A 16,731-nucleotide genomic window follows, 5' to 3' on the forward strand; every position below is an offset into this window, starting at 1 on the left:
AATCGAAAGATAAAAACCATATGATCATCTCAATAAATACAGAAAAAGCCTTTGGAAAAATTCAGCACCCATTTATGATTAAAACTCCTCAAAAAATGGGCATAGAAGGGACCTACCTCAACATAGTAAAGGCCATATTGATAAGCCTACAGCAAACATTAATTTCAATGGTGAAAAACTGAAAGCATTCCCCCTAAGATCAGGAACAAGACAAGGGTATCCACTTTGGCCACTATTATTCAACATAGTTCTGGAAGTCCTAGCTAGAGCAATAAGAGAAGAAGAAATAAATCCAGATCAGAAAAGAAGAAGTAAAGGTCTCTCTGTGTACAGATGACATGATACTGTACATAGAAAACCCTAAAGATAGTCTCAGAAAATTACTAGAGCTAATCAGTGAATTTAGCAAAGCTGCAGGATACAAAGTCAATACTCAGAAATCACTCGCATTTCTATATACTAACAGTGAAAAATCAGAAAGAACAATTAAGGAATCAATCCCATTCACCACTGCAACAAAAAGAATTAAATATCTAGGAATAAACTGACATAAGGAGATAAAAGAACTATGCACAGAAAATTATACGACACTAATGAAAGATATCAAAGATGACATAAACTGATGGAGAGATATTCCATGTTCCTGGATAAGAAGAATCAATATTGTAAAAATGACTATACTATCAAATGTAATCTACAGATTTAATGCAATCCCTATCAAATTACCAATGGCATTTTCCACAGAACTAGAACAAAACATTTCACAATTTATATGGAAATAAAAAAGATCCTGAATAGCCAAAGCAGTCTTGAGAAAGAAGAATGGAGTTGGAGGAATCAAGCTTCCTGACTTCAGATTATACTACAAAACTACAGTCATCAGGACAGTATGGTACTGCACAAAAACAGAAATGTAGACCAATGGAACAAGATAGAAAGATCAGAAATAAACCCATGCACCTATGGGTACCTTATTTTTCACAAAGGAAGCAAGAATATACAATGGGGCAAAGATAGCCTCTTCAATAAGTGGTGCTGGGAAAACTGGATAGCTACATGTAAAAGAATGAAATTAGAACACTTCCTAACACCATACACAAAGATAAACTCAAAATGGATTAGGGACCTAAATGTAAGACCAGAAACTATAAAACTCTTAGAGGAAAACATAGGCAGAACACTTGATGACATAAATCAAAGCAAGATCCTCTATGACCCACCTCCTAGAGTAACGGAAATAAAAACAAAAGGAAACAAGTGGGGCCTGATTAAACTTAAAAACTTTTGCACAGCAAAGGAAACCATAAGCAAGATGAAAAGACAACCCTCAGAATGGGAGAAAATAATAGCAAATGAAACAATTGACAAAGGATTAAATTCCCAAATATACAAGCAGCTCATACAGCTCAATACCAAAAAAACAAACAACCCAATCAAAAAGCGGGAAAAAGACCTAAACAGACATTTCTCCAAAGAAGACATACAGATGGCTAACAAACACATGAAAAGATGCTCAACATTGCTCATTATTAGAGAAATGCAAATCAAAACTGCAATGAGATATCATCTCACACTGGTCAGAATGGCCTTCATCAAAAAGTCTATAGACAGTAAATGCTAGAGAGGGTGTGGACAAAAGGGAAGGAACACGAAAAACGGTACTGAAGAATTTATTTACAGGGCATCAATGGAGAAACAGATATAGAGAATAGAGTTATGGACATAGGGAGAAGGGAAGTGAGGGTGAGATATACGGAAAGAGTAACATGGAAACGTACATTACCATATGTAAAATAGATAGCCAATGGTAATTTGCTGTATGGCTCAGGAAACTCAAACAGGGGCTCTCTATCAAACTAGGGGGTGAGATGGGGCGGGAGATGGGAGGCAGTTTCAAAAGGGAGGGGATATATATATACCTGTGGCTGATTCATGTTGAGGTTTGACAGAAAACAGCAGAATTCTCTAAAGCAATTATCCTTCATTCAAAAAGAAATTAATTTTTTAAAAAAAGAAAAAAAAGAAAACTGGCCTCACAGAGATATGTATTTGGTAAAGACAGGAGTATTTTAGTAGCATTTTAATATATTCGTAGATAATCTTTTTTGATACTATGCAGAAGTCTAACAAGAGATAAATGCAATTTGAAATCGTATCAATGAAAATTTTGTACTCTGTTACAATAGTATACATTAGTTTATATTGCAATTTTACCTATGCAGGATTTTGTAAGATCATGAGGTCATTTGGAAAATACTGGTTGGCTGAGTTATGTAGATTTTCCAAATGTTGATGAATTTCATTAAACAATATGTAAACATCACAGCTTCTACTATCACTACCAATCTTTTCATAAAAGCTTTAAGTCTTGGAAAACTGTTTACATTTGTGGTAACAGATACTAGTTTTCCAAAATTCTAATGTTCATTTGATCTTAAATTTCAGCATTGGAAACAAATATTTTCAATTGCATGTCTTGTAGAGACAGACTGACTTCATCCATTTTGAGAAAATGTCTGCCAAAGAAACAAGTCCAAATAACCATAATTTGCCTGTCAGTTGTTCTTTTAAGTAAAAATGTTCCATATAAAAAGAAAAAGCATAGTTGAGCTCACAACCTGAGAAACCATATAAGTGCTTTTCCTTGAGGAAACTGTCACACTTTGGTACAGAGGAGTACTTCATTCATATTCCTAATTATGAAATATAGGAATATTCATATTTTCTATTTCACCAGAATACTAAAAATACATGTAATCAGCATCAGTGTTTAATAAAATTAATGTGGTGTGCTGTGCCTAGTTGCTCAGTCGTGTCTGACCCTTTGCAACCCCGTGGACTGTAGTCTGCCAGGCTCCTCTGTCCATGGGGATTCTCCAGGCAAGAATACTGGAGTGGACTCCCATGCCCTCCTCCAGAGCATCTTCCCAACCCAGGGATCGAACCAAGGTCTCCCACGGAAGGTGGATTCTTTACCATCTGAGCCACCAGAGAAGCCCCTAATTTTTTACTAATCCATCAGGGATATTTAACAAAACTACTTTTTTTTCCCCACATGATAGTGAAGGAATTGTGACTATTAAGTACAGTCTGGTATTCCTGCTAATGTGCCAGTACTTTTTATTCATTAGTGCTTTTTCAAACCATCAGTGTAAATGTCAACATAGTAAACTATGCAAATTATATTTTCAGCATTATTATGAAAATAGTTTTGTTTTCTCATATTGCTGAAAGGGTCTCTTCCATTACCACTATTGCCAAGGTTTTGCAGACCACACTTAGAAACCCAGTTATATACCAACCTGCTAAATGTACATTCATATTAGCTGACATAATTCAGCAATTAAATCTTATTCTTTTGGTGTAACATCTTGGCAATAATAAAGTATACATCCATATTAAAAGGGAGACATCAAATTTTAAAAATTACAAACAAATTTAACTTTTAAGCTTATAATTTGTTTTTGGGAGAATTTTAAAACTCAGACTGGTAAAACTGGTTAAAAAAAACTCAGAAATTATAGAGCTCAATATAACCTCCATTGGAAGAATATTTAGGACAATAAATGTTCTGGTTTCTGTTTGATGGATTACTTTGCAGGAACTGAGAAGGCTGTGGATAGAGCCACATGGTAAGGCAATTTCCCAAATCATATAAGATTAAGAATGCAAGAAAACTCTTAATTCTTAGCTACCACAAATAGATTTGAAAGTTAAAATAATAAAAAATAAAAACAATTATATAAAGAAAAAATTTCAAAGGAAGCAGTTACCACATATAGTATTCGTTTGAAGTCATCACTGTTAATCTACTTAGACTTAGAGATACAGAGCTAAGGAAAGGGTAGGTTAATCCAGACTCAACAGTTTACTAGCTGTGTAACCCTGAGCAAGTGAACTTCTCAGGCCTGTTTTTACATGTGCAAAATGAAAGCAACAGTCCATACTTCACAATCTTGTTGTATTACATGAACTAATTACAAGCTGTTACACATGCTGAACAGTACCTGGCACATAGTAGATACTTAAAAATGCTATTTCTACCTTTTAAAGCAGTGATACAGCAGAGAAATTCAATTGCTAGTCTAACAAGTTAGTCTTTATTATACACTCTAAAAGAATCATTAAAACAACAAGAGTTACTTAAAGTTAATAAGCCAACAAAGGTGACAAGAGGTAATAATAGCAATAATAATACCCTGTTCATCTAAAAGAAGGCAAAAAAAGAGGAAGAGCGAGCAATGAACTAATGGCTTGAGTAGAAAACAATAGCAAAATAAAAGATTTAAACTTTGTCATATAAAAAAATCACCTTAAATGTAAATGACCTAAATAAACATACTAATTAAAAGGCAGAGATTGTCAGATTGGATGAAAAAGCAAGACCTTAACTGTTTAATCCTAGAAGAAACTTGCTTAAAATATAAAGAACAAATGGAGTTAAACGTAAAAAAACAAAAAAACAAAAAACATAAAAGGCTGAAATGAGAAGCACCAGGATAACATTAATCAAAAGAAAGGAAGAATGACCATGTTAATATCAGATGAAGTAAATTTCAGAGCACAGAGCAAAGTTAGTGACAAGGAGAAAGAAAGTAATTTCACAAAGATAAAGGAATAAGTTCATCAGCAAGACATGAAAATCCTAAACTTTTATGAAACCAATAATGGATTTTTAAGATAGATGAGTAAAAACTGATAAAACTGCAAAGAAAAATAAATATATCCATGATTAGAGTTAGGGATTTCACTATCCCTCTCTCAATAATTGACTAAAAAGGTAGACAGAAGGTGGATAACAGGTACACAGAAGAGTTGAACAACACAACTGAACTTAATTGACATTTATAGAACATTCCACTCAGTGACAGAATATACATTCTTTTTAAGTGCATGTACATAGAACACTTATCAAGAGACACCCCATTCTGCACCCTAAAACAAATCTCAACATGTTTAAAATAATTTAGTCCTAATACAGCATGATCTCTGACAGTGGCATTAAATTTTAAATTAATACCAGAAAGATCTGTAGAAAATCATAAAATGTTTAGAAACTAAATAATAGTCTTCTGCTAAAGCTGTAATCCTGGAGAAGGAAATATCAACCCACTCCAGTATTCTTGCCTGGAGAACTCCATGGACAGAGAAGCCTGGAAGGCTACAGTACATGGGGTCACAGTCAAACACGACTAAGCAACTAACACACAAAGCCGTAATTAGAGGAGAATTCATGCACTATGTGCCTGTAATAAAAAAAAAAAAAAGAACAGTCACAAATTAGTGACCTCAGCTTTCACCTTAAGAAATTGGAAAATAAAGAGCAAATGAAGTTCAAAGTAAGCAGAAGAAAAATAATACAGGATTAAGTGAAAATCAATGACCCTGAAAATGCAGAGGCAATTAAAAACTCAATAAAATAAAAACTGATTTTTTTGAGAACAATAAAATTAATAAACTTCTAGTCAGACTAATCAGAAAAATAAGAAAAGAAACAAATTAGTGCTATGTCAATAAATTTGACCGCTTGGATGAAGTGCATAAATTCTTTGATAGAACAGTCTTTTGGACTCTGTGGGAGAGGGAGAGGGTGGGATGATTTGGGAGAATGGCATTGAAATACGTATAATATCATATATGGAACAAGTCGCCAGTCCAGGTTCGATGCACGATACTGGATGCTTGGGGCTGGTGCACTGGGACGACCTGGAGGGATGGTATGGGGAGGGAGGAGGGAGGAGGGTTCAGGATGGGGAACACATGTATACCTGTGGCAGATTCATTTTGATATTTGGCAAAACCAATACAATATTGTAAAGTTTAAAAATAAAATAAAATTAAAAAAAATAAAATAAAAAACATACATAAATGTTAAAAAAAAAGAAAAAGTATATGTTAGTATATACACATATATTTTCTAACTCCGTCAGTAGAGAGAGCTAGAAGCAAGGATACCTCAGTAACAATGAGCACAGTGACCTATCAGATAGATCTTGGTTTCTAATACCATTCCCCAATAAAAGGAACCAGGGCTCCCTGGAGAAATGGATGATTCTAGGATTAGGGCAGGAAATACACAGATGAGCCTGGAGAATTTTGTAGTACCAGAAAATGAGGAAGTGCTCAAACAAAAATACAATGTCTGAGGTATGTCATAGGAAAAAAGGGGCCAAGTGAAACAGCTCACCTAGATGAGGTAGTGTTGTAGCGCGCCTCACCACTCTCCTTCCTTCTTTCTATGCTGTACTCTTAGGAAGGGAGTCACTATGTGTAGCCCCAGTTTATGGAATGGGAAGTTATGTTCCACCTCCTTGAGAGAAGGGTATCCACATAAATTACACATGTATAACACATATAAAGGTATACTGGAATTCTCCTTTGCTATTTGGGCATGCATGCTAAATCACTTCAGTCGTGTCCAGCTCTTTGCGACCTGATGGACTGTAGCCCAGCAGGCTCCACTGTCCGTGGGATCTTCCAGCAAGAATACTGGGGTTGGTTGCCATTTCCTCCTCCAGGGGACCTTCCCGACCCAAGGATCAAACCCACAATTCCTGCATCTCCTGCATTGGCATCTCTTGCATTTACCACTAGCGCCACCTGGGAAGCCTTGCTATTTACTCATTCATTTTTGTCGGTATGAATTCATGAATAGTTATTTTATACTCTTTGTTACAATCCAAGACTACTTTATTTTGTTGCTCAAATAGTTTCAGCTTTGGCTACTGGGAGCACTTTCTTACTTTCCGGATGCAGTAAGACATTCCAGACTCATCTTGTGCTGTCCCTGTGCCAGCAAGAGACTCAGTCATTTTTACAAGGAGCTCCAGTTCCTTTTATTAGAGAACAGTATTTAGAAGCAAAATCTGAGCGCATTCATTTCTACTGGTATGTTTTTATATATAGGCATTCTAAGTGAATAGAGCTAAGATACAGATAGATATGTAATAGAAATGGGTTCATAGTGATGCTTCCAATTCTAATCTATCACAGTAGGATATATTCTACCCTTCCCCTTTCCATACTTATAACTCCCTTCCCCAATAGTGGGAAACTTGGCTCCCAATACCTTCAATATATTTACTCATTTGTTCAAGCCTAAAATGCACAAAAGATTGTTTCAGTGGAATATAACAACATGGCACTTGATAAAGAGGTCAATCTCTATAACAGGCAATGAAGGAAAAAAGTTAAGCATAGCTCTGGAGTTAGACCTTGAATCTATCACTTTCAAAGTGTTTACCTTTGGTCAAGCTACATCACTATTCAAGCCTCAGTTTCTTCATCTATAAAATGATATCATCTACCTTATTGGGTTGTGTAAGAACTAAATGGGTGGCTATAGTAGATATTCAGTAAATGGGGGCTAAATGCTGTTTTGGTATATTTAGGGAACCCTCTTTAAACACTATGTAGAGTGAAAATTTTAAGGCCTCATTGTGCCTACAACACTTGCTGGACTATTACCAAAGGAACTTAACAGAGGGATAAAAATGAGGCTCACTTTTCATGGCACAGCTTCTTGCGTTGTTTAAAAATTTTGCCATGTATCTGAGTCACTTTTATATTTAGAAAGACAAATTTCCTCTTAAAAGGTGATATGGTTAATTAAAAGTTTCACTTAATATCTCCAATAAAAAGTTTGAAGATGATGTCTGTGAAGCTGGTTTTCCTAAGAATACAGTGCCATATCCTATTGTTTTATGGCATCAGAAAGAAACTCTGACCTGCTAGTAATGTTCCTTTCTCTCGATTTGTTCACTCAACAGATGCCTACTGAGCACCTAACTTGTTTCAAACACTACTGGAGACATTGGGGAGACAGCAGTCAACAAAACCAATAAAAAATCTGGGTCCTCATGGAGCTCACATTTTAGTGTCGGAAAGTTTCATATATCTATTGCTGCTTAATAGACTACCTCAGAACACAGTGTCTTCAAACAATCTTCTATTTCCTCAAAATTCTATGATTTAGGAATCCAGGGCCTGGCTTAACAACTCTGTTCTATTAGATAGTGGGTCATTCACTCGACTCCATTCACCTGATGGCTATTGGTATAGAAAGTTCAAGAAGCCTCTGCTCGGTGTGGAATAAGACTTTACTATGTCTGGAGCCACGGGGTACTCATCTGTATATGGCCCCTCTCCACTTGGCTAGCCTGGCCCTCCTTACAGTGTGGTGATCTTAAGGTAGTTGGTTTTCTCACATGGCTATTGGCCTCCAAGAGGAAGTATTCCAAACACGGAAGACGGAAGCCCAGATTCAAGTGGAGGGGAAACAGACTCCATTTCTTGAAGGCAGGGATGGGGAGCAGCAGTGTCACATTAGAAAAGAGTATGTGGGTGAAAGTTAATGTGATTATATTTGGAAGCCGTCTATCTCAGAGAGATAGATAACCAGTAAGACAAATAAGTAAAAATGAATTCTAAGGAGAAAACTGAAGGAAGGTATAGAAAGTATGAGTTTGGGAACAGAGTAACAATTTTAAGTAGGGTGGCTAGGGAAGGACTCATTAAAAAGCTTACATTTAAATTAAGACAGGAAGGAAGGGAAGCTAACTGGGGCCAGAACACTTCAGGCAGAAGAAACAGCAAGTGCAAAAGCTCCCAGGCAGAAACATGCCTGGCATGTTCAAGATCGCTAAAAGGCCAGAATGTCTAAAGCAAAGAGAGTGAGGCATCTCAAGAGCAGGAGACAGAGTTACAGAAGTAAGGGGCCAGGATAATGTGTAGAGCTTACTGGTCATTTGGCTTTCGTTCTTAATTGAATGGGGAGCCTTGGATGACTTTTGAGTATGGAAGAGATACAACCTGACTGGTGTCTTCCCAGGAGCCCTGTCTGCTACACTAAGTATAGACAACAGGAAGCTAAAGAGAAGTGGGGAGGACAGTTGGAAGACAATTGCCACAATTCAAGCAACGGATGATGGTGGTCTGAATTAGGGTGGAAGCAACAGGGATGTGGCAACTTGTTGGATTCTGGATATAAATAAATATTATAACTGTTAATGGCTATGTCTGGGTAACGAGAATCTTCAAAAGTGATGCTGGGATATGAGAGGAAGGAGCAATACATATCTTATGTTTGTTTTAAAATTTTAATACCCTTCCAAGTCATGTATTTATCCATATATATACATATATATATAAACACACATAAAGCTGTGTCCTATATTTCTTATATGATTTAAAAGTTACATAAAATTTGTGTGGTTGGTGAAATGAACCAAGTCACCACAAATCTCACCAGGAAAGCCCATGTTGGATCAAGTTACCAACAATGTCCTTTTGAACTCTGATAATGATTTCTACGACTGGGAATCAACTGGTAATTTTTACCTTCACTTCCCCCACTGAGGCTTCTGTGAAATTTGGAGTGTGTAAACAGTCTCTCTAATTTACTTGTCACATCTTGAAAACAGTACCAGGAGCTCTCAGTGCTTACCTACCTCACAGGAAATTTGAGGTTGGATTAGATAAGGTGTTCAAATACTTTGAGTTACCACAAAAGACAGGTGCTCATGTAGGTAGAATATTATGAGTCCTGGAATAATAAAAGACATAGGAAAAATAAGCTGTTTCTGCATTTTGATCACATAACGCATTTTGATACTCTTGAACTATTACTCCTCATTTAGTCTGCTGTTAAAATGAGTGTTTCTCCCTAAATAGTATTCATTTTAGCATTTTTGTTCATGCCTTCTGTCAAACAAGATTTCCTCAGCCTTTGATTTTTTATAAAGATTTACTTGACTTTATTCTTCAAAGCATTTAATTCACTCTATCAGTGGGTGGATTAGTTGAGTAACTGAAATACCACTACTGAATAATAATAATTTGTTTCAATATTTCTCTTCACAGGAGACATACTTACCAAAGACATGTACTAATGCACAATGAAGTGACTGTCTAAACAGCAGACAACTTTAAAAGAAAGTTACTGGTAAATTCTGAATGGAAAATAATAAGCAGCAACAGCTCTACAAAGCGTTCATTCAGTGCCTCTCAAGAATTCTTCTAAAGCCATTATTGTGTGTTAGGTACTCTATTAGGTGCTAAGAATACAAGACAACACATGTCTTTTCCCTCATGAAGCTTATATTCTGCCAGAGAAATGATACATCGTATTTTCAATTTTGTGCAATTGTTCTAATGTTGTATTTGAGATGCTATGTGAAGAGGAATTTGGAGATTGATGGCAGTATTTGTTTCTGGAGATTATGCAGATGACTATTATAATTTTGAAAAAAAAATTGCCTTTACTCTCACAAAGGTGAAGAGGAAACCAGAAAGTCATTGCCAGTCAGAATCACAAAGGGTAGTCAGAGGAAAAGGTTGCAAGTTTCAGAAAAGATGAGCCAACTGAATATGTAAGACAAGTTGAAATTAGGCTGATAGTTCAGGCAGTTTGAAATTAAAACGTCATCCAATTAAAAAAAAAGACAACCCTTCTTAGAACTGGAACTTATAAGAAGTCAGGCTGAATGTTCTAAATACAAACAATCTAAAAATTAAAAAACAAACAGAAGTATGGCATAATAGAGGCTGGAATAGATGGATATGATGGGTTGGGGGAGTGATTCTGCCTTGGGAAGGAGGTTGAAATAGATCGCCTCTGAGGCTCCTTTCTAGCCTAAGGAACTTAAAATAAGTACAGCAATTGTGAAGTTACATATTCTCGAGAGAAAGATTCCTCAACAACCAAATACACCCAAGATGCTAATATTCTATTTATATTTTGTAATTATTTAACAACGTTCTTGAACCAGAGCTGAGTAAAGAAAATAGGCCTTATTAATTACTGAAGAGAGAATAAAAGTATAGCTTTTACCAGAAATTCTCTTGCCTCATAAGAAATATTACCATTCACTGGTCAAACAGCTGTCAAATTTAAAAGGTAAACCTCTGGTCAACAGTCAATCCAGGACCCCTACCACCCCACTCCCAAGTCCCCAAAAACCTTGCTAAAAACCTTCCCATTGCTCTTGCCTCCATCTTCTAATTAATTTGCCACCAACACATCTGATTTAAGTACCAACTCCAGACAACTCTTGTTTTGTCTTATATAATTTAACTTGGCACTTCTTGCTTCTATAATTTATCATAAATATGACCTCCAGAGTAAAAATAAAAACTCACATTTTTGATTGGCAACCTCTCCAAGTTGACTGGCACTTAGGCATTGAGTCCTAAGCTAATAAGCATTTGATTCAACCAGTTCCTCTACCTCTGATCCAAAAATTGCTCTTGGGGCAAAAATAGACAAACAGGACATAATCAAATTTACAAGGTTTTGTACAGCAAAGGAGACATAACAAAATGAAAAGACAACCTACAGACTGGGAGAAAATATTTGCCAATGATGTGACCAAGGGCCTAATTTCCAAAATATACAAACAGATCATACAATTCAATAGCAAATAATAATAATAAACAACCCAATCAAAAAATTGGCAGAAGACCTAAAAAGACATTTCTCCAAGTAAGACATACAGATGGCCAACATGCACATGAAAAGATGCTCAATGCTAACTTGCTTCAGGCTCTTTGGGACCCCATGGACTGTAGCCCACCAGGCTCCTCTGTCCATGGGATTTCCCAGGCAAGAATACTGGAGTGGGTTGCCATTTCCTTCTCCAGGGGATCTTCCCGACCCAGGGATTGAATTTGCATCTGCCTCATTGCAGGCGGATTCTTTACCCACTGAGCTACCTGGGAAGCCCACAAAAGATGCTCAAACCACTAATTATTAGAGAAACGGAAATCAGAACAACAATGAGGTACTGTCTTACACTGGTGAGAATGGCCATATTTAAAAGTCTACAAACAACAAATGCTGGAGAGGGTGTGGAGAAAAGGGAAGCCTCCCACACTGTTGCATGCATGCATGCTAAGTCACTTCAGTCATGTACAACTCTTTGCGACCCTTTGAACTATAGCCTGCCAGGGTCCTCTGTCCATGGGATTCTCCAGGCAAGAATACTGGAGTGGGTTGCCATGCCTGCCTCCAGGGCATCTTCCTGACATAGGGACTGAACTGGTGTCCCTCATGTCTCCTGCATTGGCAGGCAGGTTCTTTACCACTAGCACCACCTAGGAAGCCCCTTACACTGTTGGTGAGAATGTAAATTGGTACAGTCACTATGGAAGACAGTATGGTGGTTCCTAAAAAAATAAAAATACAATTGCCATGCGATCCAGCAATCCCACTCCTGAACATATATCCAAATAAAACTATAGTAAGATACATGTACCCCTATGTTCATAGTAGAACTAGTCACAACAACCAAAACATGGAAACAAACTAAATATCCATCGACATGAATGGATAAATGAATGGATAAATGAATGGATAAAAGAAGATGTGGTGCACACACACAGGAATATTACTCAGCCATAAAAAGAATGAAATAATGCCATTTGCAGCAACATGGATGCAACTGGAGGTTATAATACTAAGTGAAGTCGGAAAGAGACTAAATACCATATCATACCTCATCTGTGGAATCTAAAATATGACACAACTGAGCTTATCTACAAAACAGAAAGAGACTCAGAGGCACAGAGGGCAGACTTGTGGTTGCCAAGGGGGAGGGGAAAGGAGGGGAAAAATGGGAGTCTGGGATTACCATATGCAAACTATTACATACAGACTGGATAAACAACAAGGTCCTACTGTATAGCACAAGGAACTATACTCAGAATCCTGCGATAAACCATAATGGAAAAGAATATAAAAAGAACTTACCTATGTGTGTAACTGAATCACTTTGCTGTTATATGAGAAATTAATACAACTTTGGAAATCAACTATACTTCAATTTTAAAAAGTTCTTTTGGTAAAGACTTGCCTTACTTTCAAACTGTGGTGAGACATCAAAGGAGGGGCTCTTGGTTGGTTGGTTTTTAAGGAAGAGTCCAGGTTAACCTAACATCAGAGTTCATGGTATGATTATATATTACTACTAGCTCTTTACGTTGTAGCCACCCCAAGCTCGGCTGTTCCCTAGTGTATCAGATATTTGTTGTGCTCAGAACAACTTCAGTGGTTGGTACACTAATAATAACCTTAGTTCAGTTCAGTTCAGTTGCTCAGTCATGTCCGACTCTTTGTGACCCCATGAATCACAGCACACCAGGCCTCCCTGTCCATCACCAACTCCCGGAGTTCACTCAAACTCACATCCATCGAGTCAGTGATGCCATCCAGCCATCTCATCCTCTGTCGTCCCCTTCTCCTCCTGCCCCCAATCCCTCCCAGCATCAGGGTCTTTTCCAATGAGTCAACTCTTCATATGAGGTGGCCAAAGTATTGGAGTTTCAGCTTTAGCATCATTCTTTCCAAAGAAATCCCAGGGCTGATCTCCTTTAGGATGGACTGGTTGGATCTCCTTGCAGTCCGAGGGACTCTCAAGAGTCTTCTCCAACACCACAGTTCAAAAGCATCAATTCTTCGGCGCTCAGCTTTCTTCACAGTCCTTAGTTCAGTTCAGTTCAGTTCAGTTGCTCAGTCGTGTCTGTCTCTTTGAGAACCCATGAATCACAGCATGCCAGGCCTGCCTGTCCATCACCAACTCCCGGAGTTCACTGAGACTCACGTCCATCGAGTCAGTGATGCCATCCAGCCATCTCATCCTCTGTTGTCCCCTTCTTCTCCTGCCCCCAATCCCTCCCACCATCAGAGTCTTTTCCAATGAGTCAAATCTTCGCATGAGGTAGTCAAAGTACTAGAGTTTCAGCTTTAGCATCATTCCTTCCAAAGAAATCCCAGGGCTGATCTCCTTCAGAATAGACTGACTGGATCTCCTTGCAGTCCTTAGTAGCTAACATTTATTGTATACTTACTGTTTCCTTGGAACTTTAGAGATAGTTTTACATACAGTTTCTCATTGAATCCTTGCAACAGCACTCTGAGGAAGGTTCTATTATTATCATTTTACAGGGTTTGAGGCTTAGCAGACTTAGATACCAGCCTAAAGTCAGTCAGTGAATGCAGCACCCTCGGGACTGGAACCCTGAGTAGTGCTCTTTTGGCACAATGGAAGGAGACTGTAAAGTGTTATGAACCGTAGGAGGGAGCTGGGTCATCACACCTTTGCTTTTCTCTACTCCATGCCTGACTGCTTTGCCTAGGGGATCTCACTTTCACCTATTTTGCAATTCTTTACTATCTGAGTCACCAGGGAAGCCCATTCTTAACATATAAACATTCATCTTGTACTTCTTTTATTTTACAGTGGGGAAATATTCTATAATTCAGTTAAAGTTTCTACTTAATGCACAGATACACTAAATGTTCCTTTCTATGTACCCACATGAAGGTTTGCTAAAGGACAAGTTAAGTGAGTGACTTATTAGAAACAGAATTGATGAAGGGAACTGCTCTTGACTTGAATGGGACAAATATGGAAACTTTGCAACCATGGAGGTAGACAGAACACACTGAACATCTTTGCATTCTTCTGTTTGCTAACTGGAATAAGTATTGGTACAATAGGGAATGTGGCTACCAGCCCTGTCAGAGAAGATGTGTGGTTTAAGGAGATATGTTCTCTCCTTGATTCATAGGCTCAAGAATTAGTTGAGGGCTAACCAGTGGGTAGGGCTTCCCTGTGGCTCAATCCCTGACATGCAGGTTCAACCCCTGGATCAGGAAGATCCCCTGGAGAAGGGAATGGCAATCCATTCCAGTATTCTTGCCTGGAAAATGCCATGGACAGAGGAGCCTGGGGGGCTACAGTCCATGGGTCACAAAGAGTTGGATACAACTCGGTGACTAAACAACAACAATTTGTGGGGAAGGGAGCCCTTGGAAGACTTGAAGCACTGAAAATTGTGGTGCCTTCCTCCTTCCACCCTATAGAATTCCAAAACAATTCTATACCAGCTCATAAATACAAATATTATACATGTGATGGAATTAATATAGTTTCTTATTAAAAAATCTGGTCTGTCTCTTCTGTGTGGGTGGGTTTTGTTGGATTGAGTGGTGCTTATTTTTGCCTACTGAGTCATCCAGTCCTGAGCAGTGAAAATGTAAGGTTCTAGAAGGCCAATTAATTTTAAAAAAGAAAAAAAGTTAATCTAAAGCTCATCGTCTTCTAAAGTGAATGTCCAGCAATACTTCACCGACTCAAACAATACACTAGATGAGCCATTCTCCAACTGTTTTGGGGAACCCCAAGTTCCTAGTCCCAAATAGCAAGAAGAGATGAGAAAGCCTTCCTCAGTGATCAATGCAAAGAAATAGAGGAAAACGACAGAATGGGAAAGACTAGAGATCTCTTCAAGAAAATTAGAGATACCAAGGGAACATTTCATGTAAAGATGGGCTCGATAAAGGACAGAAATGGTATGGACCTAACAGAAGCAGAAGATATTAAGAAGAGATGGCAAGAATACACAGAAGAACTGTACAAAAAAGATCTTCACGACCCAGATAATCACGATGGTGTGATCACTGACCTAGAGCCAGACATCCTGGAATGTGAAGTCAAGTGGGCCTTAGAAAGCATCACTACGAACAAGCTAGTGGAGGTGATGGAATTCCAGTTGAGCTCTTTCAAATCCTGAAAGATGATGCTGTGAAAGTGCTGCACTCAATATGCCAGCAAATTTGGAAAACTCAGCAGTGGCCACAGGACTGGAAAAGGTCAGTTTTCATTCCAATCCCAAAGAAAGGCAATGCCAAAGAATGCTCAAACTACCGCACAATTGCACTCATCTCACACGCTAGTAAAGTAATACTCAAAATTCTCCAAGCTAGGCTTCAGCAATATGTGAACTGTGAACTTCCAGATGTTCAAGCTGGTTTTAGAAAAGGCAAAGGACCCAGAGATCAAATTGCCAACATCCACTGAATCATGGAAAAAGAGAGTTTCAGAAAAACATCTATTTCTGCTTTATTGACTATGCCAAAGCCTTTGACTATGTGGATCACAATCAACTGTGGAAAATTCTGAAAGAGATGGGAATACCAGACCACCTGATCTGCCTCTTGAGAAATTTGTATGCAGGTCAGGAAGCAACAGTTAGAACTGGACATGGAACAACAGACTGGTTCCAAATAGTACTGGTTCCAAAGGAGTACGTCAAGGCTGTATATTGTCACTCTGCTTATTTAACTTATATGCAGGGTACATCATGAGAAACGCTGGACTGGAAGAAACACAAGCTGGAATCAAGATGGCTGGGAGAAATATCAATAACCTCAGATATGCAGATGACACCACCCTTATGGCAGAAAGTGAAGAGGAACTAAAAAGCCTCTTGATGAAAGTGAAAGTGGAAAGGAAAAAGTTGGCTTAAAGCTCAATATTCAGAAAATGAAGATCATGGCATCCGTCCCATTACTTCATGGGAAATAGATGAGGAAATAGTGGAAACAGTGTCAGACTGTATGATTTTGGGCTCCAAAATCACTGCAGATGGTGACTGCAGCCATGAAATTAAAAGACGCTTACTCCTTGGAAGGAAAGTTATGACCAACCTAGATAGCATATTCAAAAGCAGAGACATTACTTTGCCAACAAAGGTTCGTCTAGTCAAGGCTATGGTTTTTCCTGTGGTCATGTATGGATGTGAGAGTTGGACTGTGAAGAAGGCTGAGCGCCGAAGAACTGATGCTTTTGAACTGTGGTGTTGGAGAAGACTCTTGAGAGTTGCTGGATTGCAAGGAGATCCAACCAGTCCATTCTGAAGGAGATCAGCCCTGGGATTTCTTTGGAAGGA

Source organism: Bos indicus x Bos taurus, chromosome 28 (assembly GCF_003369695.1).
Source record: "Bos indicus x Bos taurus breed Angus x Brahman F1 hybrid chromosome 28, Bos_hybrid_MaternalHap_v2.0, whole genome shotgun sequence".
In the NCBI taxonomy this organism is placed as follows: Eukaryota; Metazoa; Chordata; class Mammalia; order Artiodactyla; family Bovidae; genus Bos; species Bos indicus x Bos taurus.